This window comes from Bos javanicus, chromosome 16, assembly GCF_032452875.1.
Source record: "Bos javanicus breed banteng chromosome 16, ARS-OSU_banteng_1.0, whole genome shotgun sequence".
In the NCBI taxonomy this organism is placed as follows: Eukaryota; Metazoa; Chordata; class Mammalia; order Artiodactyla; family Bovidae; genus Bos; species Bos javanicus.
Genome location: NC_083883.1, coordinates 17,930,538 through 17,958,520, shown reverse-complemented (window position 1 = coordinate 17,958,520; position 27,983 = coordinate 17,930,538).

Below are 27,983 nucleotides of genomic sequence, written 5' to 3'. Positions count from 1 at the left end.
TTCTTTCCCTTTCCCTTCTGTTTTAATGTTTTCCTCCTTTCTTTCTTTCCTTCCTCTCCCTCTCTCTTTTTTTTTTTTCTTTTCTTGTTCTTTCTCTCCCCCGCCCCGCCCCCCCTTCTTCCTTCTTTCTTTGTTCTGGGAAGGGAAAACCATCCCCTAAACTGTGAACACAAACACTGCTACATTCAGAGAGAGACTAGATGTTGAGTATTTGCTTTCTAGCCTCTACAGTGGAATATAGCAAGAAAGAAACAGTTTGAAGTAGGACTTGAAGAAGTCAACTACATTGTCTATCACGTGGATCTTAAGTTATTAGTTTCCATTGTACGCCACAGGACCTAACTCTTATGTTGGGGGCACACAGACAAAGAAAAAGGAAGAAAAATAACTGAAGCTGCAGAACTGATGTAGTTAGGATATTGTTGTCATCACTGCCAAACATTGAATGCTGTGTGTTACTGTGATTACGCTTTGAGAATTAAGAAGATAATCAGTGCTTTTACTGACATCCAAGCATCACTGTGTTAATCCAAGACATGAATTCCATGGTGAAATAATTAGCAGGCAGTGAAAATACTGGGCAGCCATACCAGCCTGGCAAATGCCCACCACCAATCTTTTTAGGACACTCCTGAATGTCATACACCTTCTCTACAGAACATTCATCAATTTTCATTCTTAATTTTCTCTTTGTTGAGCAAGAAAATCCAGAGCTCAGTGTTGGACTCTCAGAGCAGGTCTATATAGAGCATGCTCTAAACTATGCTTTTCTTAAACATGCATTGGCAACATTGAATTTGTAAACAGTCTGTGGCAACTCTGGTGAAAACATCCTTTGTCTTCTTCTCTACTGACACCTTGAAGTTCTGGGCAGTTCTCATTCTCCTCTCTCAAAAGATTTCTCAGATCAATTTAACTTTTTTCCTGTTATTTTGGAACCTTAATCCCTCTGTCCTTTACACATGAACTTCGTCTATGCGCTCTCCTGATGCATGTACACATCTCCAGCCCAATATCTCAGTGATATTCCTAAGAAAACTGCCCAGGGTGCTTAATGTTTTAGTCTTCACAAGGCAAAGAAGTGAAGAGGCACCAAAGAGAAACACTATAGTACTCTAGCAAGGGGTTAAGCAGAGGGAGACCATGGATCTTTTCAAATCTGTTCATTAGCATGTGTACCTGGGACAAGAACTGATTCTAGGATAAAAAGTTGCACTGAACTTTAAACAGTCTACTTTGCAGTGTTTCATGCATACAAAACAATATGCATAATATACATGCAATTCTGCAGTATCATTAGAACATCTGTACCCATGAGTTATTAATCAAATTAAGACCTAGAATTTTAGTGTTGAGTTTAAACTATGTACTCCTCCACCAGCTTCCCTGGTGGCTCAGAGGGTAAAGTGTCTGCCTGCAATGCGGGAGACCTGGGTTCGATCCCTGGGTTGGGAAGATCCCCTGGAGAAGGAAATGGCACTCCACTTCAGTACTCTTGCCTGGAAAAATCCCATGGATGGAGAAGCCTGGTAGGCTGTAGTCCATGGGGTCCCAAAGAGTTGGACATGACTGAATGACTTCACTCACTCAACTCACTCACTTCACTCACTCACTCACTCATTTGCTATTATAAGAAACACTGCTTATATACTTTCTTGTACATGCCTCTTGCACTTGGGCACTATTTTCTGCAAGATGTATTCATCAGGATGAAGTATCTCAATGTTTTCAAAACTTACCTTTTCCATGGTACTAATAAGATTTAATGTATCACCATCTATGTGTTTCTCTCTGCACAGAAACAGTTTCCATCTTCATGTCACATTCTCCTGAGATATCTGATTTTTCTCTTAATTGCACACTTACATATTTTGGATATTATTTTTTCATGGCTATGCTTTTCAAAGATCTCAGAAATATTGGTTTATCTTTAGGCTATCCATTCAAATCTTCAAGTTCAAAACAATCAAAATGATTAGTTTCTGCCTTCTTGATTTACTCATAATGTGTACTTCTGCAGAGGTCCTTTTATTTATAAAATGGATATCATAAAAATGTTTTATTATTTCTTAACCAGATTTTAGTTTTTAGTTTATCTAGAATTAAATTGTGCATGTATTAGAAAATAAAGAACCCGGTATCACTGTCATCCGCTTTTAGATATTGAAGCAACTGCCCACAATAGTTATTTTAAAGATTTCTGATATACCATTATTGTATAGTAGTGTTTGTTATATGTGTTCATCTCTTTCTGGAGTTTTTATCATGATCCATGTTTTAATTGGTAAATTTATGAGCCACCAAAGAACTGTTAAGTATGATCATTTTGTAATAAATTTGAATATCTGATAAACTTAGCTATCCCCATATATTCTTCTTTATCAAACTATTTTTAGATGTTGACTTCTTCATTTAAATTTTATAATTATTTTCTAGAAAAATCTTTCAAAGGAATTATTCAGATTTAAGCTGAATATAAACAATGATTTGGGAGAAACTAACATATTTACAATATTGTTATTCCTGGAAAAACATTTGGCTTCCTTTTGCTGATTGTATTATGGAAGGCAAAGTGCATTCCTACCTCTCTGTAACATCAGTGGTAATGTTAGAGTAAATTAAGAAAGTATATGTGTTTTTGTTGATTCTTTCCACTTTAAACAAAATCCTCCAAGAAAAATGTAAACACACCAGAGATTTTCTGGCTGCAAGTGCAATTTGCTGTCTGCAAGTTGTGATGGATGGAAAGGAAGCTTTATGTAAGCTGCTTCTGGCTGACAGTCCACTTTGATGGAGAATTCTGAGATTGGGAGCCTTTAGGTACCATATAACAAGGTAGAGCTGTTAGAAGTGGTGATCATAAAGTATATGTCTTATGAAAGAATAAATATCTGGCCCAAACCACTTCTAGACACATCTTCTGCTGGGAGGTTTGTGCCCTGAAATGGGAGCCAGCACAGGAAGGAGGTTAAGACCTCACCTGAGCTGCCTGTTGAGACAGAAAGGGATGAGCAGAGAACACAGTCCACTGAACATGGGACAAAGCCCTGGGGCCTAACAACTGTATATAGACAAGATCTGTAGTAGTTTGTACATTGAACTGACCAGAAACAAATAAGACTATATTTTTAGATTTTTAAGAATTGTATTGCCAAGAATGGTATCGTCAAAACAAGAAATTACAAATCCACAAAACTTAAAACTGTTCAACTCTTATAGAGTACAAACAGAAGTAGCCAGACAAGTTGTGCATCACCCAACTGACAGCCAAGCTGAGAGTGCACATCTTTCAACCACTCTGAAAGATTTGTACATATGATCTTTGAAAGACTGTTTCTCTTCTATAGTCTTTATTTCTTCTTTTAGGAACTGTGATTAGCCAGTTTTACATCTTGTCATTCTGTCCTTAATGTCCTATAATATCTACTGGCTCTTTCTGTATTTAAATCTCTCTGTGCCTTGTTTTACTTATTCACATCAACTTACCTTCGAGTCACACATATTTTCAGTGTGTCAGTTTTGGTTTTAGAACTTTTAAAATTATTTTTGTCTGTGTATCTGTATAAAATATAGTTGACTAGATAGGGCCAATGAAGGGAGACTGAGACAACCCCAAAAGCAGATGATGGAACAGTAGTGAAATCGGGATGGAAGTGGGGAAATAGACTAACAGTTGATTAAAAATTGAAAAGAGATGACATTTATGAGGGTTTCTAGTATATCATCTGGACAAGTGTGTAAAAGTATCATTCGTCAAGGTTAGAAATACAGGAGAAAAGGAACATATTCTTACAGGTAGCTTTGGGTTGAGTTGAAGTTGATCCTGGACACTTAGGAGATGAAATTTAGTGCTTATGTAAATATATAGAAATGCAATTAGCATTAAGTAATATGGGAATTATTGATTTTTAAGTTTTTGATTGGACTTTCTTTGGAAAGCTGTATAAAATACAAAGAAGGTATGAGACGGAGTCTTGGGCAAATCAGTACTTATAGGATGAAGAGAAAATGTGCCTACAGAACAAAATGACAATGTTATGATAAGTTTCCTTCCTATCCTGGTGCACTCATTATATTTCGTATTTTTATAATCTTAAAATGACTACACTAATTTCACATAAGTATTTGTAGCAAAAGTATCTCTCTTTCCTGAAGTTGCCAAATTGTTTACTTCTATAGAATTGGTGTGTTGAAGATATTCTATCATGCTGTTTTAAGAAACTGTTTCATTATGCTGAAAAATTAAGTAAGTATATGTTCTAATACTAAAATCAAGCCTAAACTGTGCCCTTGGATTTTGAAAAAAGTATTTCTTAATGTTTTCAGTTCTAGCTGTAATCCTGGTTATCATTACTATTCCTCTCCTATCTTTTATCATAATTGTGCTCATATTGTAATGCCTCATATTTATGAATACTATTATGTTTGCAATCTTTTAATCTTATTTTTAGAACATGCTTCATGCATAATAATTCTTTTTGTTCCCTAATTCTAAAACCACATAATTTGTTGTCTTATCAATGGACTTGAGAAGCTACCAGATGTATTTATTTACATGGTTGATTTCTGAAGGGAAGTAGACAAACTATCATTCAAGGAGTGCCAAAATACATTCTGTAGTCAACAAGGCTATTTCAACAGCTACATTAAAAGGCTTAATGCATTTTTCTTAGCATATTTCTTAGGCAATACCATAGTATTTCATTGTACTTGCTATAAAAAACCAGGTTGAGGGTTGAAATCAGTTTCCCCACCAACATTTTTAAAAAGAACTCAGGGTAATACAGAAGAATGATTAAGACTTAATTTAACTGGAATGCTGGGTGAAAGCCAGGTTTAAAACAAACATGAATAACGCTCCTTTAAAAAATCCTTGATCATTAAGTTTGGAAGCTGCAATGGGAAAAGAGTAGAAATTGAGTCAGCTCTCGTATTAGTTTCTTGCAGGCACTGTAACAAATTGCAACAGATTTAATGGCTTAAAACAATGCAGATGTATTCTCTTACAGTCCTAAGAGCTGAGTCTTATGGGGCTGAAAAACCAAGTTGTCAGCTGAGCTGGTTCCTTCTTAAGGTCTGAGTAGACAATCTGTTGCCTTGCATTTCTCTGCTTTTACTGACTGCCTGGGCTCCTTGGCTTATGTCTTTACCTCCACCTTCAAACTGCATCTCTCCAGTCTCTGCATCTGTCATCCCATAGCCTTCTTCTCTGCTGACTCTCTGGGGTCCCCCTCATAAGGGTCATCATAATGACGTAGGGCCTATCTGGATAGTCCATGATAATCTCCCAATCTCAAGATCTTTAACTAAATTACATTTGAAAAGCTCCTTTTGCCACATAATACAGCATCCAAGGTTCCAGGGATTAAGGATTGGGCATATTTTGGGAGCCATTATTCAGGCCATCACTGTTGATTGTTCTCTTTTCACCTGCTTTGTATTCCTCTTCTCTTCTAAGTAATTTTGCCTCACAAACCCCCTCCTTTTCTTTGCTTATGTTACACTTTATACATTTGATGCCATGGAGGGGTCCTAGGCTTGTGAAACTGGCTTTTTTGTTTGGGAAAAAAAAAAAAAAGTGTATTTGGCCATTTGCCACTACATTTGAATGTTCACAAGTGTTTTATTTGAAGGCCTCATTGTCATTTAAAATTTTAATAGTTTTGTGTATGAAAACTTTAAAAAAGGCATTTTAAGCATATAGAGGAGTATATTAGAAAATTCCATAATGTACAAGCTTGAAGATTTTGAGAAAGGTAAATCTGGAGGCCTAGAGTAGAGTTGTCAGTTAAGAAATAGAACATCCAGTTAAAATTGAATTTTTAACAAGTCAAATCAAAATATTAAAAAATAAATTAAAATAATATTTTTATTATATATATATTTTATTATATATAAATATATAATATATATTTATATAGTATAACTATATTCAATCATTGGATGGTACATCTTCTACTTTAAAAAGAGTTTTTTTTTTTAATATGAAATTTAATTTATATGTGTGTTCTTTTTTTTTCTCTTCCAATTTTGCTAAATCTGGTAACCCTAGCTGCTGCTGCTGCTAGGTCACTTCAGTCATGTCCGACTCTGTGCGACCCCAGAGATGGCAGCCCAGCAGGCTCCCTCATCCCTGGGATTCTCCAGGCAAGAGCACTGGAGTGAGTTGCCGTTTCCTTCTCCAATGCGTTGAAAGTGAAAAGTGAAAGTGAAGTCGCTCAGTTGTGTCTGACTCTTTCCTCTGTCCATGGGATTTTCCAGGCAAGAGTACTGGAGTGGGTTGCCATTGCCTTCTCCTGGTGACCCTGGACTAGGGTGAATAAGAGTGTATGGTTGTGGGCCAGGGGTTAGGACTCCACGGTTCCACTGCGGGGAGGATGGGTTCAATCCCTGCTCAGAGTACTAAAATTCCACATGCTATGTGGCCAAAAAAAGTATAAAAGAAAAAAAAATTTTTAAAAAGGGTGTGTAGTAGATGATGATTGAAAAGTCAGAGTTATATTCTGCAGGGACTAAGATGCCAACAGAAAAAGTTTGCCCATTTTTTTTCTATATGTGATTCAAAGCCATTGGAAGGTTTAAACATCCAAGTGATAAATAAAATCTTATTTATATTCTAAGATAACTGCACTCATGTCTTTGTGTAAGATAATCATAAAAAGTTGAGATTAAAGGAAAGAGACAGCATGACTAGTTAGTCTGTCTTGTCTGGAGATAATGGTGACTGGAACTTGGAAGATAATCAAAGTATAGGGAATTGAATTCAGTTGGTGGACAGGTGTTCAGTACAACTGTTAGCATGGTACTAGAGGGTGGCAAGGAGAAGGCGATGGCACCCCACTCCAGTACTCTTGCCTGGAAAATCCCATGGATGGAGGAGCCTGGTAGGCTGCAGTCCATGGGGTCACTAGAGTCAGACACGACTGAGTGACTTCATTTTCATTTTCCCTTTCATGCATTGGAGAAAGAACTGGCAACCCACTCCAGTGTTCTTGCCTGGAGAATCCCAGAGACGGGGGAGCCTGGTGGGCTGCCGTCTATGGGGTTGCACAGAGTTGGACACGACTGAAGCGACTTAGCAGCAGCAGGAGCAGCAGCAGATGGTGGCAAGACCAAATGAAGAACCTTGGTTAAAAGAGAATGAACAGAAGAATGGAAAAACTTTCCAAACTTCAAACCTAAGTATGTTAAGCAGTGAGCAGGAACTTCTTTTCTTCAATAAAAAATAAGGAATGTAAGGGAGTTACAAAGTTACTGTCTAGTATAGAATAACAGTGAGGAAGAAACAAAGTTTCTGCATCTGTATCATTGCTTAATATGTGGAATAGCTACAAGAGTGTTAGCATTGGCTGGGTGATATCCCCCAGGTGGCAACATAGGTTGTTACTGATTTTTCTCCTCCTTTCAAGAAGAACAACTAACAGCTATTCAAGAATAAAATACATGGAAAAGATCTTAGAACACCAAGGTAAAGTTGAAGCACCTACTGTACCACAAAGGGCGGCCTGCATCAGGAGGCCACAGGTTGACCACCTGGCTTCACTTTCCGGCAGGAGCAGCGCCACGCGGAGAAGTCTCAGGCCGTGAGCCTCCGATTCCTCCAGTGAAGAAAGAGAACCATGATGGACAACGTCCTCCCTGTGCATTGCGGGTGGCTTTGCCGGAGCCCCTACTTTGACCCAGTACCACAAGATGGCAGGGGTCTGTGGGGCTCAATCACTGGGAATCTGGCTGAGGCAGAGAAGTGAGGAGGGACTTGTAGCAATCCATCAGCGCACAGATCCTGGCAGAATTCTCACCTGTAGGGCCAAAGCTGTCATTCCAACAGCAGCAGAGGTCGTCCGCAGAGCCAGGCTGGGGGTACCTTCTGACCGGAGAACTTCGAGGGTGCAGGTCTGCCTGATTTGCTTAAGCAAGAAGTTTTATGGGTCCTAGAATCCAGACTGCCCATATCCGCGCAAAGAGGTATACAGCCCAGCTTCTGTAGGGAGTATCTCCTGGGCCTGTCTGAACAGAAGGATTGGCGGTCACTCCTGGGAGCTGTGCGGTCCAGTAGCACTTGAGTGGAGATGCAGGCAGAGCTGATTGTCCTCAGAGCAAAGTCAGTACCGGGCATAGGGTATCTCCGTGCTCCCTACAGCAGGGGAATAATTCATAGCCAAGGCCAAGGGTAGCATCAAGCTTCTCCCAACACTTTGTTGGAAAATTCAGAGTAGCTTAGGGAGGCCCCTTCCCTACCCTTGTGGGTAAGGGAGCCCAGGCATAGCCCTGCCCACTGGGGAGCATCTTCCAGGAATATCTGACTAGACGGACTGGAGACAATCCTGGAGACTGTGAAGACCAGGGGCAGTCCAACTGAGAGGCAGGCAGAGCTAAGAGTTTGCTGAACAAAACCAGTGGGGAACATGGGGTGCAGAGTTAAGTCTTGGGTTAAGACAACAAAGAACCTTACCACCTTCATGGCTGCTTCTCCTGCAATGCCCAGGCAGGGAGTATAATCCATAGCTCCACTTATCACTAAATACAGCCTCCAGCCTATCTGACCAGGGAACCCACCCAGAGGATACACGATGCTACGGAGACTGTTCAACACCTCAAGCACAGAAGCAGCTGAACACAGAGCACAGCCTGTGACTTCTCCCATTTGCAGAGCAAAACCAGCAGCCTCACCTGTTTGGGGAACACTCTGGCCTGATTCTTTACTGCCTGAGCCACCAGGGAAGCCATAGGCTACCCACTTCGGTACTATTTTGGATTTCTCTGGTGCTTCAGATGGTAAAGAATCTGCCTACAATGCAGGAGACCTGGGTTCGAGCTCTGGATCGGGAAGATCCCCTGGAGAAGGGAATGGCTACCCATTCCATTATTCTTGCCTGGAGAATTCCATGGACAGAAGAGCCTGGCAAGCCACAGTCCATGGGGTCACAAACAGTTGGACCCACTAACACTGGGCTGATTCTGAGTTGTTAAGGCTCTATGCCCCATCCTGCTACCCCATCAGGACAAGGAACCTAATTTATAACCCATCAGCTGCTGAATACAGCACCTAATCCTGACCATCTCCTAAGCCTGACAGAGAATCCAGTCAAGCTCAGACCCCATCCTACAGCCTCTCTTGCAAAGAAAATGATGCCAACAGTTAGCTGACTGTTCTCAAAGCAGTGGCACAACCCCCACCCCCACCCCCGCTCCCCAAGTCAGACATATCTTCAAAGCTCAATCAGTTGCCTCACCTAGAAACAGACCATTATAACAGGTCCTATCTACCCAAGGAGATTACAAAGATCAAAGACTAATAATTTTAAAAACAGCAGAGAAAAGAAGTTACATACAAAGGAACCTCATTTGCCTATCAGTGGATTTTTAAACAGAAACTTTTTGAGCCAGGATAAAAATAGGAGGACATACTCAAAATATAGGGGAAAAAATGTCAGTCAAGAATTCCATAACTTCTGGAAATATCCATCAGAAATGGAGGAGAGAGAAAGATGCCTGACCAAATAAAACCTGAGGCAGTTCATTACCGCTAGACCTGCTTTACAATAAATACTAAAGGAAGTTTTGAGTAGAAGTTTCACATGCAAGCAAGGTAATACTCAAAATCCTTCAAGCTAGACTTCAGCAATACATGAACCAAGAACTTCCAGATGGACAAGCTGGATTTAGAAAAGGCAGTGGAACCAGAAATCAAACTGTCAACATTCATTGGATCATGCAGAAAGCAAGGGAGTTTCAGAAAAGCATCTACTTCATTGACTATTCTAAAATCTTTGACTGTGTGGATCACAAACTGTGGGACATTCTTAAAGGTATGGGAATACCTATTTCCTAAGAAACCTGTATGTGGGTCAAGAAGCAATGGTTAGAACCAGGCAGTGAGCAATAGACTGGTTCAAATTTGGGAAATGAGTACAAGGCTGTATATTGTTACCCTGCTTATTTAACTTACACTCAGAGTACATCACGTGAAATGCCAGGCAAGATGAATCATGAGCTGGAATCAAGATTGCCAGGAGAAATATCAACTTTAGATATGCAGATGATACCATTCTAATGGCAGGGAGTAAAGATGAACAAAAGAATCTCTTGATGAGGGTAAAAGAGAAGAGTGAAAAAGCTGGTTTGAAACTCAGTATTAAAAATACCAAGATCATGGCATCTGGTCCCATCACTTCATGGCAAATAGATGGGGGAAAAGTGGAAGAAGTGACCGTTTTCTTTTCTTGAGATCCAAAATCGCTGAAGATGGTGACTGCAGACATGAAATTAAAACATCCTAGCTCCTTGGAAGAAAAGCTCTGACAAACCTAGACAGCATATTAAAAACACATGCATACCTGTGGCGGATTCATTTTGATATTTGGCAAAACTAATACAGTTATGTAAAGTTTAAAAATAAAATTAAAAATAAATAAATAAAAAGCAGAGACATCGACATAACTTTTCCAACAAAAGTACAGATAGTCAAAGCTATGGTTTTTCCAACAGTCATGCACAGTTGTGAGCGTTGGACCATAGAGAAGGCTTAGCACTGAAGAACTGATGCTTTTGAACTGTGGTGTTGGAGAAGACTCTTGAGAGTCCCTTGGACTGCAGGAGATCAAACCAGGCAATCCTAAAGGATATCAGTCCTGCATATTCATTGGAAGGACTGATGCTGAAGCTTTGGCAACTTGTTGTTAAGAACTGATTCACTGGAAAAGACCCTTATGCTGGGAAAGATTGAGGGCAGGAAGAGATAGGGGCAACAGGGATGAGACGGTTAGACAGCATCACTGATTCAATGGATATGATTTTGAGCAAACTCTGGGAGATAGTGGAGGACAGGGGAGCCTGGTGGGCTGCAGTCCATAGGGTTGCAAAGAGTCAAGATTCTGACGGGACTTAAGAGACTGAGCAACAACAAAAAGAACACTAACATCATTAAAGACATAAAAAGTAGAGTGTATATCTCACTGGTAATGGTAAATATATGGTCACAGTTAGATTCTGCAATATAGTAATATTTGTGTATAATTCACATAACAAAACTGGTTTGAAAGTTTTTAAAAAAAGAATGTAGTCAAAATAATCATAGTTAAAGTAATCTGTTGTTAATTATGCCATATAAAAACATGTAAATTTTAGTAGCAATAAGCTAAACTGTGAGGGTGGGGAGAAATAAAAGTGCAGAGTTTAGAAATTCTATTGAAGTTAAGTTGTTTCCAGTTTAAAACAGGGTGTTATGAGATGAAGGTATTTACGTACGCCTCATGGTGCTGAGAGAATTGGATATTCACATGTAAAAGAATGAAACTGGATTCATATATTTTACCACCCACAAAAATTAACTCAAAATGGATTAAAGACTTAAATGTAAAACATGAAACTCCTAGAAGAAAACACCAGAATAAAGAAAGCTTCTTGACATGGGTCTTGTTAATTATTTTTCATTATGACCCCTGGAGCACAAGAAACAAAATACAAGCCAGTTGGGCTACTTTAAAATTAAAAAACTTCTGCATAGCAAAAGAAGCCATCAACACAGTGAAAAGACAAGGAATGGGAAAATATATTTTAAAAAATGTATATGTAAATAATTCACTACAACTCAATAGTGAAAAACAAATAACTCAAATTTTAAAATGGACAAAGGACCAGAACAGAAGTTTTTCCAAGGAAACTATCCAAAAGGCCAACAGGTGTATGAAAAGATGCTCAACATCACTTGTATGTGCTGCTGTTGTTCAGTGACCCAATCATGTCTGACTCTTTGAAATCCCACGGACCCGTACCAGACCTCCCTGTCCTTCACCATCTCCTGGAGTTTGCCCAAGTTCATGTTCATTGCATCAGTGATGCCGTCCAGCCATCTCATCCTCTGCTACCATCTTCTCCCTCTGCCATCAGCCTTTCCCAGCATTGGGGGCTTTTCTCATGAGTCATCTGTTCACATCAGATGACCAAAATACTGGAGCTTCACCTTCAGCATCAGTCCTTAAAGTGAATATTCAGGTTTGATCTCCTTTAGGATTGACTGGTTTGATCTCCTTGTACTTAGGGAAATGCAAATTAAAACCTCAGTGAGATATCACCTAAAGCCTGTTAGAATGGCCACCATCCAAAAGATAAATAACAGTGGGTGTGGAGAAAAGGGGAAACCTTGCCACTGTTAGTAGGATTGGAAATTGGTATAGCCACTATGAAAAACAGTATGGAGGAGCCTCAAAAATTTTAAAATATATATGCCATCCTGATCCTGAAGCAACTCTCATTTTTACTTTCTCAACTTTTTTGCTGTGCTGAGTGCTTAGTTGTGTCTGACTTTATGGCTGTATACCATACAATCCAACAATTCCACTTTGGGGGATATCTCCAAAGAAAACAAAATCACTGGCCTTGAAAAAATATATGCACACCCATATTTATTATAGCATTATTTACAAGCTAAGACATGGAAATAACCGAAGTGTTCATCAGTGGATGAAAGAATAAAATAGCTGTGATATATACAATGAAATGTTATTCAGCCATAAATATGAGGAAGTTGTAACATTTACAACCACATGGATGGATCCTGAAGACAATATGCCAAGTGAAGTAAATTAGACAGAGACAGAGTAAATTAGAGAAAAACAATATATATCTCACTTCTATGTGGAATCTAAAAATCAAAACAAACCACCAACAACAAAAATCACCAAATTCATAGAAAAGTTATCAGACTTGTGGTTATCACAGGTAGAGACATGGGGAACTGCAGAAAGGTGGTGCAAAGTACAACTTCCAGTTACATTAATGATATAATAATTACTAGAGATGCACAAGATGATGACTATAGCTAACACTGCTGTATGATATATAGGAAAGTTGAAAGTAAATTTCATGTTCTTATCACAAGGTGATTTTTAAAAATTATCTTTTTATTATATCTATATGAGAAAATGAACTGATGCTAACAAACTACTGTGGCAATCATTTCGCAATATATATTACTAACCAAACTATCATGCTAAAAGCCTTAATTTATACAGTGATGCATGCCAATTATTTCTCAATAAAACTAGAAAAACAAAGTGTTAACATGGTTTTTTTTTTTCCCAAGAAGATTCTATTTTTTTACCTATTATAATAGTGCTTGGGAATATATTGTATTTAACTAGTTCACAACCAGAAATATAGAACCAACTGCTTAAATTTCAGTGCCATTTTAGCATAAAAGTTAATTTTAAACTATTATTAGCGTTTTGTTGTTGTTGTTGTTAAAAAGATTTTTCCAGCAAATGTGCTCTTAACTTTTTCTTTCTAAAGAATTGTAAAAGTGTTGTTAGTAGACAGAACTGACGTTTTAAACAATATTGATGCTAAGGAGAAGTATGGTTAGAGGAAAGTAGACATAGTACTGAATACACTGTTCTGCCTTAAAGTTAATACAATATTCAATTTATTCTCCCTGATGTTAGAAAACTGTAATTTCTTTCCAGTTTTCCTCCTGTCATTAATTGAAGCAGCAAATAACTCCTTGCCAACAGAGTTTCCTCTGCACTTGTAACACAGCCTTCACTGCTGTGAAATCAAGCACAATTAATCACCAAGTATTATTTCTTTCATTTTCTTCTTGCCCTTGTGTTCTCTCTCCAGTTATTTTTCCATAGAAATTAGTTGAACATAAAGTTCTAAGTATGAACTTTATGAAACATTAATGCTCAGCAAACAATTAAGTTTTATAAATAGAATAATGTGCTTCAGGGATTCAATGTTATAAATTATGATGACTATTTGAAAAAAACTTGCAGGACAGAAAATTAACACACAAGATAGTTTCATTGCTACTCTATAAAAGAGTATGAATTATTGCCTGACTTTAAAAAATCATATATATCTATTCAATAAATAATTGCCACTTTGAAAAGGAGATATAATAACAGGGATGGTATGGGGAGGGAGGTAGGAGGGGGGCTCAGGATGGGGAACACGTGTACACCTGTGGTGGATTCATGTTGATATATGGCAAAACCAATGCAATACCGTAAAGTAATTAGCCTCCAATTAAAATAAATAAATTTATATTAAAAAAACAGGAATAAACAATGTTGCAAATGTCACAAAAGAAATGAAGATTTTAAAAAACTGTAATGCACAGAATATTACTCTTTTTCACAATATCTTAATTCAAAAATTTGCCTTTTTTTTTTTCTCAAGGAATTAAGGTTATCTGGAGCTAGTAAATATGTTATTGTGTTGCTTTTTGCTAAATAATGACTATTTACTGTAACACATACATCACCTTTGAAGTTATTCATTAGGACAGACTCCTCAATCACAGTTGGTTAAAAAAATATTTTTAAGATTCATAATTGTCTTCCAGAACAACTATAGCACTTTAAACTACTACCAATACTGTTTCAAGGTATCTGTTTCATCTGCATTATCTTTTGTCACTAAAAACACTAAAAACTTTTTGTTGTTAAAACTTATCCTTGTGAATTTAATAATAAAATAATATCTCAATATTTCTTCATAATGTATTTCTTTGAAAGTACTTCAAATATTATGAAGAATTATAATCTTGTATGTTAAATGAGATATTTTGTTAAAATATGTTATTTTCCTTAGTCTATGTTATTATTGTGGAGGGAAATCTTACTAATATCTGTGAATTTTAGGAATACTTAATGATATGAACAGAAAGGATATATTTCAGATATGATGAATATGTAGCACTTGTTTTTAATATTTTACTGAGATTGCTATTTGACTTTCAGTTTTGTATCAAACAAAAATAATTTTGATTGGCTTATCTTGACCTATAAATTGCTACTGTTTGTCCAATCAAATTGTCCAATCTTCCTTTTGTCAAAAGCATCCATAATTTTTGTGGTTTAAAAAATATTTCCCTAGTTCACAATTTAATCAATTGCTAATCAGAGTTTGTTTTGTTTTTCCCAATGACTTGACTTCTGACATCAACTCACTATTATGATTTCTAGGATTTATATGTGCTTTTATGTATGACAATCATATGAAACACGTAATTTTATTTTCACATAATTTAGGAATGGCAATCCACTCCAGTACTCTTGTTTGGAGAATCCCATGGACACAGGAGCCTGGTGGGCTGCCATCTATGGGGTCGCACAGAGTCGGACACGACTGAAGCGACTTAGCAGCAGCATATGCCAAATGGGCTTTCCTGGTGGCTCAGCGGTAAAGAATCTGCCTGCCAATGAAGGAGACATAAGAGACGTGGACTTAAAAAAAAAAAAAAAAGAGATGTGGACTTTATCCTGGGTTGGAAAAGTCCTCTGGAGAAGAAAATGTCAACCCACTCCAGTATTCATGCCTGGGAAATCCAATGGCCACAGAAGCCTTGTGGGCTACTGTCCATGGGGCAGCAAAAGAGTCTGACATGACTTACTGAATAAACAACAGCAATATATGCCAGATATTCAGACTGAATTAAAAAAAAAAGACTGTCATGGTAATTCGGGAGTTTTATTACAGTTACTTTAACATAAAACAGATGAGTACAGTAGATTCTCTAATATAATCCTTATTTACATAGTTCTAGTGTTATGTTCTCTATAACATTATTAACATATAATGTCTGAAAGTTAGAAAAAATTATAGCACACTTGTTTTTTTATGTTTCATATGTTATGTAACCCAGATTTTTTCTGGGATCCCTCTAATCATTCAGCTGAAAAAGAGGTGTATTACGAAAACCAAAACAACAGATTTCCTTTCAGTTTAGTTCAGTCGCTCAGTCGTGTCTGACTCTTTGCGACCCCATGAATCGCAGCACACCAGGCCTCCCTGTCCATCACCAACTCCTGGAGTTCACTCAAACTCACATCCATCCAGTCGGTGATGCCATCCAGCCATCTCATCCTTTGCCGTCCCCTTCTCCTCCTGCCCCCAATCTCTGCCAGCATCAGAGTCTTTTCCAATGAGTCAACTCTTCGCATGAGGTGACCAAAGTACTGGAGTTTCAGCTTTAGCATCATTCCTTCCGAAGAACATCCAGGACTGATCTCCTTCAGGATGGACTAGTTGGATCTCCTTGCAGTCCATAGGACTCTCGGAAATCTTCTCCAACACCACAGTTCAAAAGCATCCATTCTTCGGTGCTCAGCTTTCTTCACAGTCCAACTCTTGCATCCATGCATGACCACAGGAAAAACCATAGCCTTGACTAGACGGACCTTAGTTGGCAAAGTAATGTCTCTGCTTTTGAATATGCTATCTAGTTTGGTCATAACTTTCCTTCCAAGGAGTAAGCATCTTTGAATTTCATGGCCGCAGCCACCATCTGCAGTGATTTTGGAGCCCAAAAAAATAAAGTCTGACACTGTTTCCCCATCTATTTCCCATGAACTGATGGGACCAGATGCCGTGATCTTCGTTTTCTGAATGTTGAGCTCTAAGCCAACATTTTCACTCGCTTCCTTCACTTTCATCAAGAAGCTTTTTACTTCCTTTTCACTTTCTGCCGTAAGGATGGTGTCATCTGCATATCTGAGGTTATTGATATTTCTCCCAACAATCTTGATTCCAGCTTGTGCTTCTTCCAGCCCAGAGTTTCTCATGATGTACTCTGCATATAAGTTAAATAAGCAGGGTGACAATATACAGCCTTGACGTAAAGCTGGACCTATTTCTCTATGACCATAAATTGTGGTTTTCTTCTCTGACTCTACTTGACATCTGTCAGTTATACCAAATGCCCAGATTAATTTTACCTGAAACATTGGTCAATAAAGTGTTAGACCCATTTGCTAAGAATCTGCTTCATGTCCTATGTCTTTCACAACTGGGTAGCTACAATTATTCTTATTTTACAGATGACAAAACTGGGATTAGGAAAAATGAAGAAATTCAGCTATTCATAGTAAATGATAGGATTAGAATCTCAATCCAGATCTTTTCACCATATTAATTTTGACCACCTGATCTCCCATGGATCTCATTATATAGATTTTATTAATATAAAGAGAGCCATCAAGCTGTTGACTATCAAGATACAGGAAAAAAATTATTACCATCTTTAGTGACCCTTAAGATTTTCAAAACTTTCTAACAATTTAATTTAAAAAGGTTCTTAAGCCTTCTCAGATTTATATATTTCTTTTATAAATTATATTATTATAAAAGGATCTCTGTGTTAAATAAACAATTGACATAATAGAGGGTTTGTGAGGTGGAGTGAACCTTCTGAGACTTGTTCATCACATACCGACCGATAATTTCCCCATGTCCTATAGCACTATTGATAAACAGGATGATTTATTAAGAACTAAGAATTCAACAGAAAATAAAGAGCAATGCATCTGTCTCTTAATGGAATTAACATAAATCTTAGGTTATTGGTTAAATTAATCAATTTGAATACATCTTATTTAAATCTACTCTGGATAATTATTAACATTGATTTCTTGAGCAAAAAATATATTGGCCAAATAAAAGTGTGCTGTTTTAGCAAATATCAAATGTGTGGAATAAGGAGACTTTAAAAGTCTACTGACAAGAGACAGGCACGTAGAGTTAATGGACTGCGGTCCCTATGATCCATCAGTTGTCACATAGCTGCTATCTCGTAGTAAAATCAATGCAAGTGCTTTCAAATACACAGCACTGCTTCATTGAGGACTCTAACCTCAATATGTCATCACACAGGTATTTAAACATCAGGCAAGATGTAGAAAATCTTCAAGTGGTTTTGAACTTATAAAGCCTGACAAAAGATTTATATATTTTACAGATTTGTTTTCTTCTAGCTCAGTACACAATTTCAGAATATATCAATCTATCAATCATTCTTCTTCAAATGGTTGTGAATAAATTGTAACAGGGATTTTACTGCATGTTACATGGGCTAGTTAAATGAAAGCCCTAACTTAAAAGAAAATAGGAAAATGTATAACTTCCAGAGTACAGAGATAAGCTTCCTATCCAGTATCTATTGTTAAGATATATGATTTGGAGTTTTAAAATTAAAGTCATCTTAAAACATTTCCTTTTAAATAATGTGATTTTCTGCATCAATGCTCCCCAAAAGCAGTGATCTAAAAGTTATAGATGGACCTAGAATGAACTTAAATTGAAGTTCGATTTTTATAGTGTGGAGAAATTTTAGTTCTAAAATAACCTACTTTGGTTCAATGCACTAGGAATAAAGATTGTTGTATAAACCCCACATATGACTTCTAGTACAGTGAAGGTGACTGCTATTTGGAGAAACTGTTGGTCACCTGACCATAAATGGAAAGGAAATTTATTTACTTCTATGCTTTTGGGATTAAGATATTATTTCATCAGAGCTCATGGCTAGGACTAGAGAATTCTCTTGTGACTAACTCAAAATATATTAAAAAACCAAGGGAGTATGGATACACAGAATACACAATAGTAACATAACACATGATTAAATAATGCCATTCATTACTTTTCTTAACATTATATTTTCTATGTACTTCCACATAGTATCTTAATCACGTCAACAATATTAGTATGTGTAGTGTTGGTGAGTTGGGAGCACTTTAAGAAGGCTATTCTTGGCAAATCCATTCTTCTGAAAATGTCCCAGTTAGTCATGCATTTTTTATGAACTTACTTTATTGTTTTTAAGGGAACTTCCCCTTAATCCAAGCAAATTATTAGCTAGAGCCTATTGGTCTATAAACTGAATGTTTGTGTTGCTTCCAAATTCAATTAGTGAAAACTAATCTCCAGTGTGATGGTATCTGAAGGTGGAGCATTAGGGAGGTGATCAGATCATGAGAGTGAAGGTGTCATGAATGGAATCAGTGCCCTTAAAAAAGAGACCCCAGAGAGCTCCCTTGACTCTTCTTCCACACGAGGACACCTCATAAGACGGCTGTATGAAACAGGATACAGGTCCTCACCAAAACTGAATCCATCAGCAACTTGACTTTGGACTTTTAATCTCCAGAACTGTAAGATATAATGATTGTTTTTTAAACCACCCAGCGTGATATTCTTATCACAGCAGTCTGAACAAATAAGACAGTATCCTGTTGCCACGTCACCCATCAATTTACTTAAAAGCAAAATAGAATAGCAGTACTTCCTCCATCTTCACTTTAACTCCAAGCAGAAACTCATAATACCACTAAAGGAAAATAAAGAGAAGAACAAAAATAAGTTAGCTGCATATAAAAATATAAGATATGACAATTCAAAACATAACCAAATTAATATTTAACTTTTAGTCAACTCATTAATTTAGGTAAACTTAGATCACCACTTTTCCCTTCAGAACACTTGCTCTGACTTTTTCCTACTTTCTCTCTTTTTTTCTGACACTCTGTCTGCCTTTCTCCCTCTGAATTTGCTCCTGTTTCCTGCTTACTTTACTCTTTATTTACCAGAAAATAAGACAATAAGAAATGATGTACTTCAAAATCTTCTCTCGTGGTCTCATTCTATAAGTCTACAACAAATTGTTATTGTTTGTATAGGTGGATAGCTTTACTTATTTAGGTGTCTGGACAGAGACATAATTAGGAAATAGATATTCTGCAGTAAAAAGAGCAATGAAAAATATGTTTTACCCAGAAAAAAATGTTATCAATTACCTGGACAAGGAAATTTAATGCTAAATTCATAATTTCTGAGTTATATTGCAAAAAACTCATTTGAGAGTTTTCAGAATTAACTTCTAAGCACAAAAAGTTAGATAAAAAGTTATGAATCATAAAAGTCAGCATTATTGGATCTCTAAGAAATTGCATTAAATCAAGGTTACATATATTAAACATAAAGCATACCCATAACTTATTTATTATAAACCATACATTTCTATTTGTTCACGTCACTAAAATATAGATGAGATGGTGAAATGAATTAGTTATGAATCACTGCCTGTTGAATGAATGCTAATGTTATAGTTATTGATTTTCCCATGATATTTTTTTCCTTAAATTTCTGGAGAAAATACCCTTCAATTTCAGGTTAGTGTTACTGTTATATTCTGTGAATATGTATTTGTATCATTGTGTGCTCTAGTCTATTAGATGCTTTATATACTCTGAACAACTTTAGCTCTGAAGGCTTTTCCCCCTTTTTAAGTATACCTATCAGTTTAAAAAATAATGACTAGAAGATGTTAGGTTTCAAATATCCTAGTATATGAAAACTAACATCTGGTCATTAAAAAACTCAACAAGCTGAGAAGACAAGACCAAAAGGGAAGATACTCTAAAAATTACAAGAGGTTATTGATCTTGCCTTGGTGGTGATGCTGTTTTTGGCCACATAACTAATTTCAGAGTAACTTTTCCACTTAAAGTTCTTGACAACCTATACATATCTTACATATGAAGGCAATGGGAATCTATGAAGACATTGAAAATTTGCGAGGGCGGGGGATGTAAAGTTGGGGGAAATGCAGAGTGATCATCTGAATGTTGAGATGATTACTGATTCAAAAAGTGAAAAGTGAAGTTGCTCAGTCATGTTTGACTCTTTGCAACCCAATGGACTGTAGCCTGCCAAGGCGCCTCGGTCCATGGGATTTTCCAGGCAAGGATACTGGAGTGGGTTGCCATTTCCTCCTCCAGGGGATTTGCATTCCTGCCTTATTACAGAATTCTATGTGCTAATTTTATACCATTTTACATAAAAAATAGAAGTCTTATAAGAGTATTTCCATGGACCCTAGTCTATTAACCTTACTACTGTTGACCTTTATTTTACTCCTTTATGAATAATCCACGTTATCATGTAGTTGCTTTTATGGCAAGTCCAAAGTCAATACATCTCTACTCTATAATAATTAAGTAAATCCAAAATGGAGAATAATAGATATATATTCTAAGAAGAAAGGAGTCTGTTACTACAAGATATTTGGCTAACTTGAAAATGGGAAAAAAAAAAAAATTCAGAGAAGACGCTGAATAGAGTTTTATTCTTTTTGATAGGCAGTTGCTTTTATGTTAAAAAAAATTTCAAAACTGAAAAAAACAGACTTTATGACATATCTGCTACTTCTCATCCTCTTTATTCTTTTGTGTTCATTTCTATGCTGAAATCTTTTTTATGTTCACTCATTATATTCATCTTTTTCAAGAGCCAAATAACTTTTTCTTTAAATTCCTGACATATGGCTTGCAGGTCATATAGTCTCTATCACTACTAGTTAACTCTGCTTTTTCCAAATGCAATTCTAAACATATGTACATTATTAGGTTTAACTATTTTCTAGTACAACTTTATAAAAACAAGTGCCTAGCTTGTGGGCCATAATTTGCTGACCCCAAACTTTTACATTACATCTTTGAGCATATTTGTCATTGATGTTTTCATGATTGTTTCTGCTAATGATGTCCATCTCATATCTGGATCTATTTCTATTGACAGTTATTCTTTTCCTGCTTGCAGGTCACATATTTCTTCTTTACATGTCGCATGTATTTTTTTCTTTTCTAAAAAAAATTATGTTGGTTCTTGTAGATACTATGTTATAGAAAGTTGAGATTTTCTTAACCTTAAAGAGTGCTGATTTTCATTCTAGAAGGCAGGTAAGTTGCCGGCAAATTAACTTGATCCTCTTGAGGCTCATATTTAAGCTTTGTTAGTGAGAATATACAGGCTTCCCTGGTAGCTCAGCTGGTAAAGGATCAGCCTGCAGTACAGGAGACCTGGTTTCGAGCCCTGGGTTGGGAAGATCTCCTGGAGAAGGGCTCCAGTATTCTTTCTTGCCTGGAGAATCCCCATGGACAGAGGAGCCTGGTGGGCTACAGTCCATGGGGTTGCAAAGAGTCAGAGATGACTGAGCAACTAAGCATCGCACAGTAAGACGACACGGATCCCTTATAGGGCTAGGGTCTGCTATTGCTTATAAAGTCCTTTCTGGGACCTGAATTGACCAGCCTGTTTGGTTTGCTTTTTCCACTGTGGCTTATGCACATCTGTCTCTCAGTACAGTGTTACATGTGGTAGCGAAAGTGAAAGTGAAGTCGCTCAGTTGTGTCCAACTCTTTGTGACCCCTGGACTGTAGCTGTAGCCTACCAGGCTCCTCTGTCCATGGGATTTTCCAGGCAATAGTACTGGAGTGGATTGTCATTTCCTTCTCCAGCAGATCTTCCCGACTCAGGGATCAAACCCAGGTCTCCCACATTTTAGACAGACTCTTTACCATCTGAGCCACCAGGGAAGTTACATGTGGTAACTCAATATTAAATATGAGGTACCATTTCACACCAGTCAGAATGGCTGTGATCCAAAAGTCTACAAATAATAAATGCTGGAGTGGGTGTGAAGAAAAGGGAACCTTCTTACACTGTTGGTGGGAATGCAAACTAGTACAGCCACTATGAAGAAGAGTGTGGAGATTCCTTAAAAAACTGGAAATAGAACTGCCCTATGATCCAGCAATCCCACTGCTGGGCATACACACTGAGGAAACCAGAAGGGAAAGAGACACGTGTACCCCAATGTTCATCGCAGCACTGTTTATAATAGCCAGGACATGGAAGCAACCTAGATGTCCATCAGCAGATGAATGGATAAGAAAGCTGTGGTACATATACACAATGGAGTATTACTCAGCCATTAAAAAGAATACATTTGAATCAGTTCTAATGAGGTGGATGAAACTGGAGCCTATTATACAGAGTGAAGTAAGCCAGAAGGAAAAACACCAATACAGTATACTAACGCATATATATGGAATTTAGAAAGAGGGTAACAATAACCCTGTGTACGAGACAGCAAAAGAGACACTGATGAATAGAACAGTCTTATGGACTCTGTGGGAGAGGGAGAGGGTGGGAAGATCTGGGAGAATGGCATTGAAACATGTAAAATATCATGTATGAAACGAGATGCCAGTCCAGGTTCGATGCACGATACTGGATGCTTGGGGCTAGTGCACTGGGACGACCCAGAAGGATGGTATGGGGAGGGGGGAGGGAGGAGGGAGGAAGGTTCAGGATGGGGAACACATGTATACCTGTGGTGAATTCATTTTGATATTTGGCAAAACTAATACAATTATGTAAAGTTTAAAAATAAAATAAAATTTAAAAAAAAAGAAAAAATGAATAATAAAAAAAAATAATAACAAAAAGATTGCAGCATCCAGTCCCATCACCCCATGGCAAATTGGCAAATAGAAGGGGAAAAAGTGGAAGCAGTGACAGATTTTATTTTATTGGGCTCCAAAATAACTGTGGATGGTGACTGCAATCATGAAATTAAAAGATGCTTGCTCTTTGGAAGAAAAGCTATGACAAACCTAGACAGCCTATTAAAAAGCAGAGACTTTACTTTGCCAACAAAGGTCTATATAGTCAAAGCTGAAGTTTTTCCAGTAGTCATGCACTGATGAGAGAATTAGACAATATAGAGAATTAAGTGCCAAAGAATTGATACTTTCAAATTTTGGTGTAGAAGAAGACTCTTGAGGAGTCCCTTGGACTGTAAGGAGATCATACCAGTCAATCCTAAAAGAAATCAGTCCTGAATATTCATTTGGAAGAATTGATGTTGAAGCTGAAGTTCCAATACTTTGGTCACCTGAATCAAAGAGCTGACTCATTGGAAAAGACCCTGATGCTGGGAAAGATTGAAAGCAAAAGAAGAAAGGGGTGGCAGAGGATGAGATGGTTAGACAGCATCGCTGACTCAATGGATATAAATTTGAGCAAACTCTGGGAGACAGTGGAGGACAAAAGAGCCTGGCTGCTGTAGTCCATGGGATTGCCAACAGTCACACATGACTTAGTGACTGAACAACAACAACCACACACTCTATAGAAAGTCCAGATACCCAGTAACTGTTCTGTGCCAAGTCTTACAGAATCTCTCCCTGTGCACACAGGACTAAGTCTTCATCCAGTACTTTTATTTTTCCTTTTTTTAAAAAAAGATAATAGTGATGGTGATGGTTTAGTCACTTAGTCATGTCTGACTCTTGAGACCCCCTAGACTGTAGCCTACCAGGCTCCTCTGTCCATGGGAATTCTCCAGGCAAGAATACTGGAGTAGGTTGCCATTTCCTTCTTCAAATTTATTTCTTCTCCTTATTATTAAATATAATAACGTGTTAATTAAAAGCTTTTTTTTATTCACCCACAGGCAGTTAAAATTTATATTTAAAACTGAGCCCACTACAGAAAGGGAGCATAGAGAAGGTAGACACAGTGCATGCACCGTTGATGAAAAGACTGAGACAGACCAGGTCTGGGGAGGGGCCAGACCAGGACCCTGGGCTATCTCCTCTTATGAAGCCAGGAGAAGTGTGGGGGGCAGGAAGCCGGGCATCCCCCCTCGTCCCCCGGCACTGCCCATGGCACAGGCTTCTCCAGGCGGGGTGGGGCCCTCAGGAAGGCCCTCAGTCGTGTGTGTCCGTTCTACAACCTGAAAGCACTTCCTGCTCAATCTGTTCCCCACCTCCACCATGAGCTGCTGAGGCTGAACCCCACGGCCACTTTCTGAGCTTTGTCTATGTTTTGGAGAAACTTTGCAAAAGAGGTGGCTGCCCAGTGAACCATCATTTCCAACCATTTCTCTAGAGGATAAAATGATATGACTCAATATTTCCATCCTTCCTAAACTAAGATCATCTGGCTCCTAGTATTACTATATATTAAAAACATTATTTGAAGTAAGCTATTTAAGGTTCCCATACATAAAATAGCTTATTATAGAAGAGCCTCATAAGATTGATGTAAAATCTAAATTAGATAATTCATGTTGTAAAATTCCTAGTACTTACAAGTGACAAAAATAAACAACGCTAACCATTATTTTATGCATGGTTTATTGTTATATTGTTATTTTTATTGTGTTTTTACTGTTATTTTTGTTTTATCTCACACAGGAAAAATAAGGTGCTATATTGACTTAGGAATGCCTAGGTGAGTGGAGGTGGGGAGCCGTGGCTACAAAAGACTTTCCAGTGGTGTCTGTGCTTGAATAGTATGGTATTTCAATTCACACTGAAGATGTGAAATTTCATTAATGTCACAAAAATACCATTTTCCCTTTTGTCTTAACTTCCTATTAGTCCTTCCTACTATGTTTAACTTTGAAAAGTTTGATTTATTTATAAATTATAGGTTGATAGCTTCTCCTCTTTAACTCAAGTGACTACATAAGTATAATTAAATTTTATGTTTCAGAAAACATAATCACTCTTTTTTTCCATTCACTCTAAAATTTATTGATCTACAGTGAATGAAAATTTACCCCATGTTATCCTTCTCTTTGTATTATTTTCCAGTTGGATGAAAACTATATTGAGTAACCTTCTATACTTATAAGATCTTCAAACCCTTACCAAGTGCAAATGGCTAATTAATTCCATAAAACATCACAGTGTATTTTATAGCCAAAGAAACTTGCCATTACCAACTGCAACACTGAATAAAAATCATGAGGGCAATATAGAATAATTCACATAACCAAGAAGCACCTCAGTCAAAGTACATGTAAATTAGCTTGTATATTTACAAGCATATTTTCTCACACAAATAAAAACTTCTTTTACTTAGCTGGACAACTTAATTGAAGTCTCTATCCCAAAGTCAACATCCATTCTCTCATTAATATAAATTCTAAATAATCCAGTAAACTTGTTCTGAGAGTTTTGAGATATTCTACTGTACTCTAATCTGAATAAAAATACTTCACTTAAAACCAAGCAAAAGGGTATGGTAGATTGGTTGATTTTATACTAAAAATAAATGACTTTCAAGTTGGAATATCATTCTGGATATAAATGAATATTACTTCAGTTTCATAGATATTTAGGACTCAAATCTTCAATATAAATTCAGATCAGATAATTCAGATCTGACACATATGAACGGAATTTATTAGACAATTCTGTTTTCATTCAGGTATATAGTTTAGTGAAAACATCTAAGAATGTATTTTTACAGCATCAATATGGTTCAGTTAGTTATTTATAGAGTGTCTTTCTCTTATTATATATATAATATACATATTCACATATATACATATTCATATCCATAGTATGCATATTATATTCATATAATATAATAGATAACATTTATCAGGATTTATACATCTATATTCCCTTTATAAATTATATAATATACATATATATTAGATACATAAGTTAATACATTTAATTGATACATTGATGTCTATCATGTAATATGTATATATATACTATATAGAGAGAGACAGAAAGAGTTTAATAGACACTGTTTATAGTAAAGACAGTGAAAACAATATTTTCATAGTCACAGCAGTTAGATGGTTAACATCTAATAGATACTTCTTCTTAACTTAGTGATTTTTATACATTAATAATTTAACCTAAAATGCATTTCATTTGGATAATATTAATTACTACTATTGCTTTAAGAAATAGTTGGAGAATCAATGTAAGACCTTGAAGAGGTATCAATAATTCCTCCTAAAAGGGAACTAAAACCAATTAGTTTTATCAGCAAGAATCAATACTGCATTCAAGTTCTAGATTATTTTCATGCTCTATAAACTCTGAACATATCATAGTAGACAGGATTGATACTACTAATACTCATGGATATAGCTTCTGATTACAAATATAAAATGCCTGTTGTCTAGAATAATTATGATTCAAATATTAAGAAGCATGGATATATGACATCATGTGACATTATGAGCAATAAAACAATTTTACTAATCTGTCACTTTTTTCTTTTTTATTTCCATTTTTAGTTTTCACTTTTTTTTTATTGAACAACGAACTACTCAGTATTCTCTTTTCAGTATGTGGAAGTTTTTCTTGTTGTGAGGGCATTAATTCAGAGGTTCATTCTGTTTTTTCTCTTAAAGATTTTTAAAATTCAGACTTTATTTCTTAGAAAAGCTTTAGTTTAGGATAAAAATTGAACAGAACATACAGAGTTCTCATTTAATCCCTCCCTCTTCATACAGTTTCCCTTATTAATTGTTGTACAGTCACTCAGTCATGTCCAACTCTTTGTTACCCACGGACTGCAGCATGCCAGGCTTCCCTGTACTTCACCAGCTCCTGAAGTTTGCTCAAACTCATGTTCATTGAGTGAGTGATGCCATCCACAAATCTCATCCTCTGTCGACCCCTTCTCCTCCTGCCTTCAATCTTTTCCACCATCAGAGTCTTTTCCAGTGAGTCAGCTCTTTGAATCAGGTGGCCAAAGCATTGTATCTTCAGCTTCAGCTGAATATTGCAATAAATATTCAGGACTGAAATCTTTCAGGATTGGCTGGGTTGATCTCCTTGCTGTCCAAGGGACTGTCAAGAGTCTTCTCCAACACCATGTTCAAAAGCATCAAGTCTTCGGTGCTCATCCTTGTTCATGGTCCAACTGTCACATCCATACATGACTACCGGAAAAACCATAGCTTTGACTATATGGACCTTTGTCAGCAAAGTAATGTCTCTGCTTTTTAATATGCTGTCTAGGTTTGTCATTGGCTTTCTTCCAAGGAGCAAGTGTCTTTTAAATTCATGGTTGCAGTCACTGTCCACAGTGATTTTGGAGCCCAAGAAAATAAAATCTGTCACTGTTTCCACTGTTTCTCATCTATTTGTCATGAAGTGATAGGACTGGATGCCATGATCTTAGTTTTTTGAATGCTGAGTTTTAAGCCAACATTTTCTCTTGACTTTCACCTTCTTCAAGAGGCTCTTTAATTCCTCTTTGCTTTCTGCTGTAAGGATGGTGTCATCTACATATCTGATGTTACTGATATTTCTCCTGGCAATCTTGATTCCAGCTTGTGCTTTATCCAGCCCAGCATTTCACATGATGTTCTCTGCATATAAGTTAAATAAGCAGGGTTACAATATACAGGTTTGATGGATGCCTTTCCCAATTTTGAAGTAGTCTGTTGTTCCATGTCCAGTTCCAACTGTTGCTTCTTGACCTGTATACAGGTTTCTCAGGAGGCAGGTAGGGTGGTCTGGTATTCCTATCTCTTTAAGAATTTTCCAGTTTGTTGTGATCCACAGTCAAAGGATTTAGCACAGTCAACA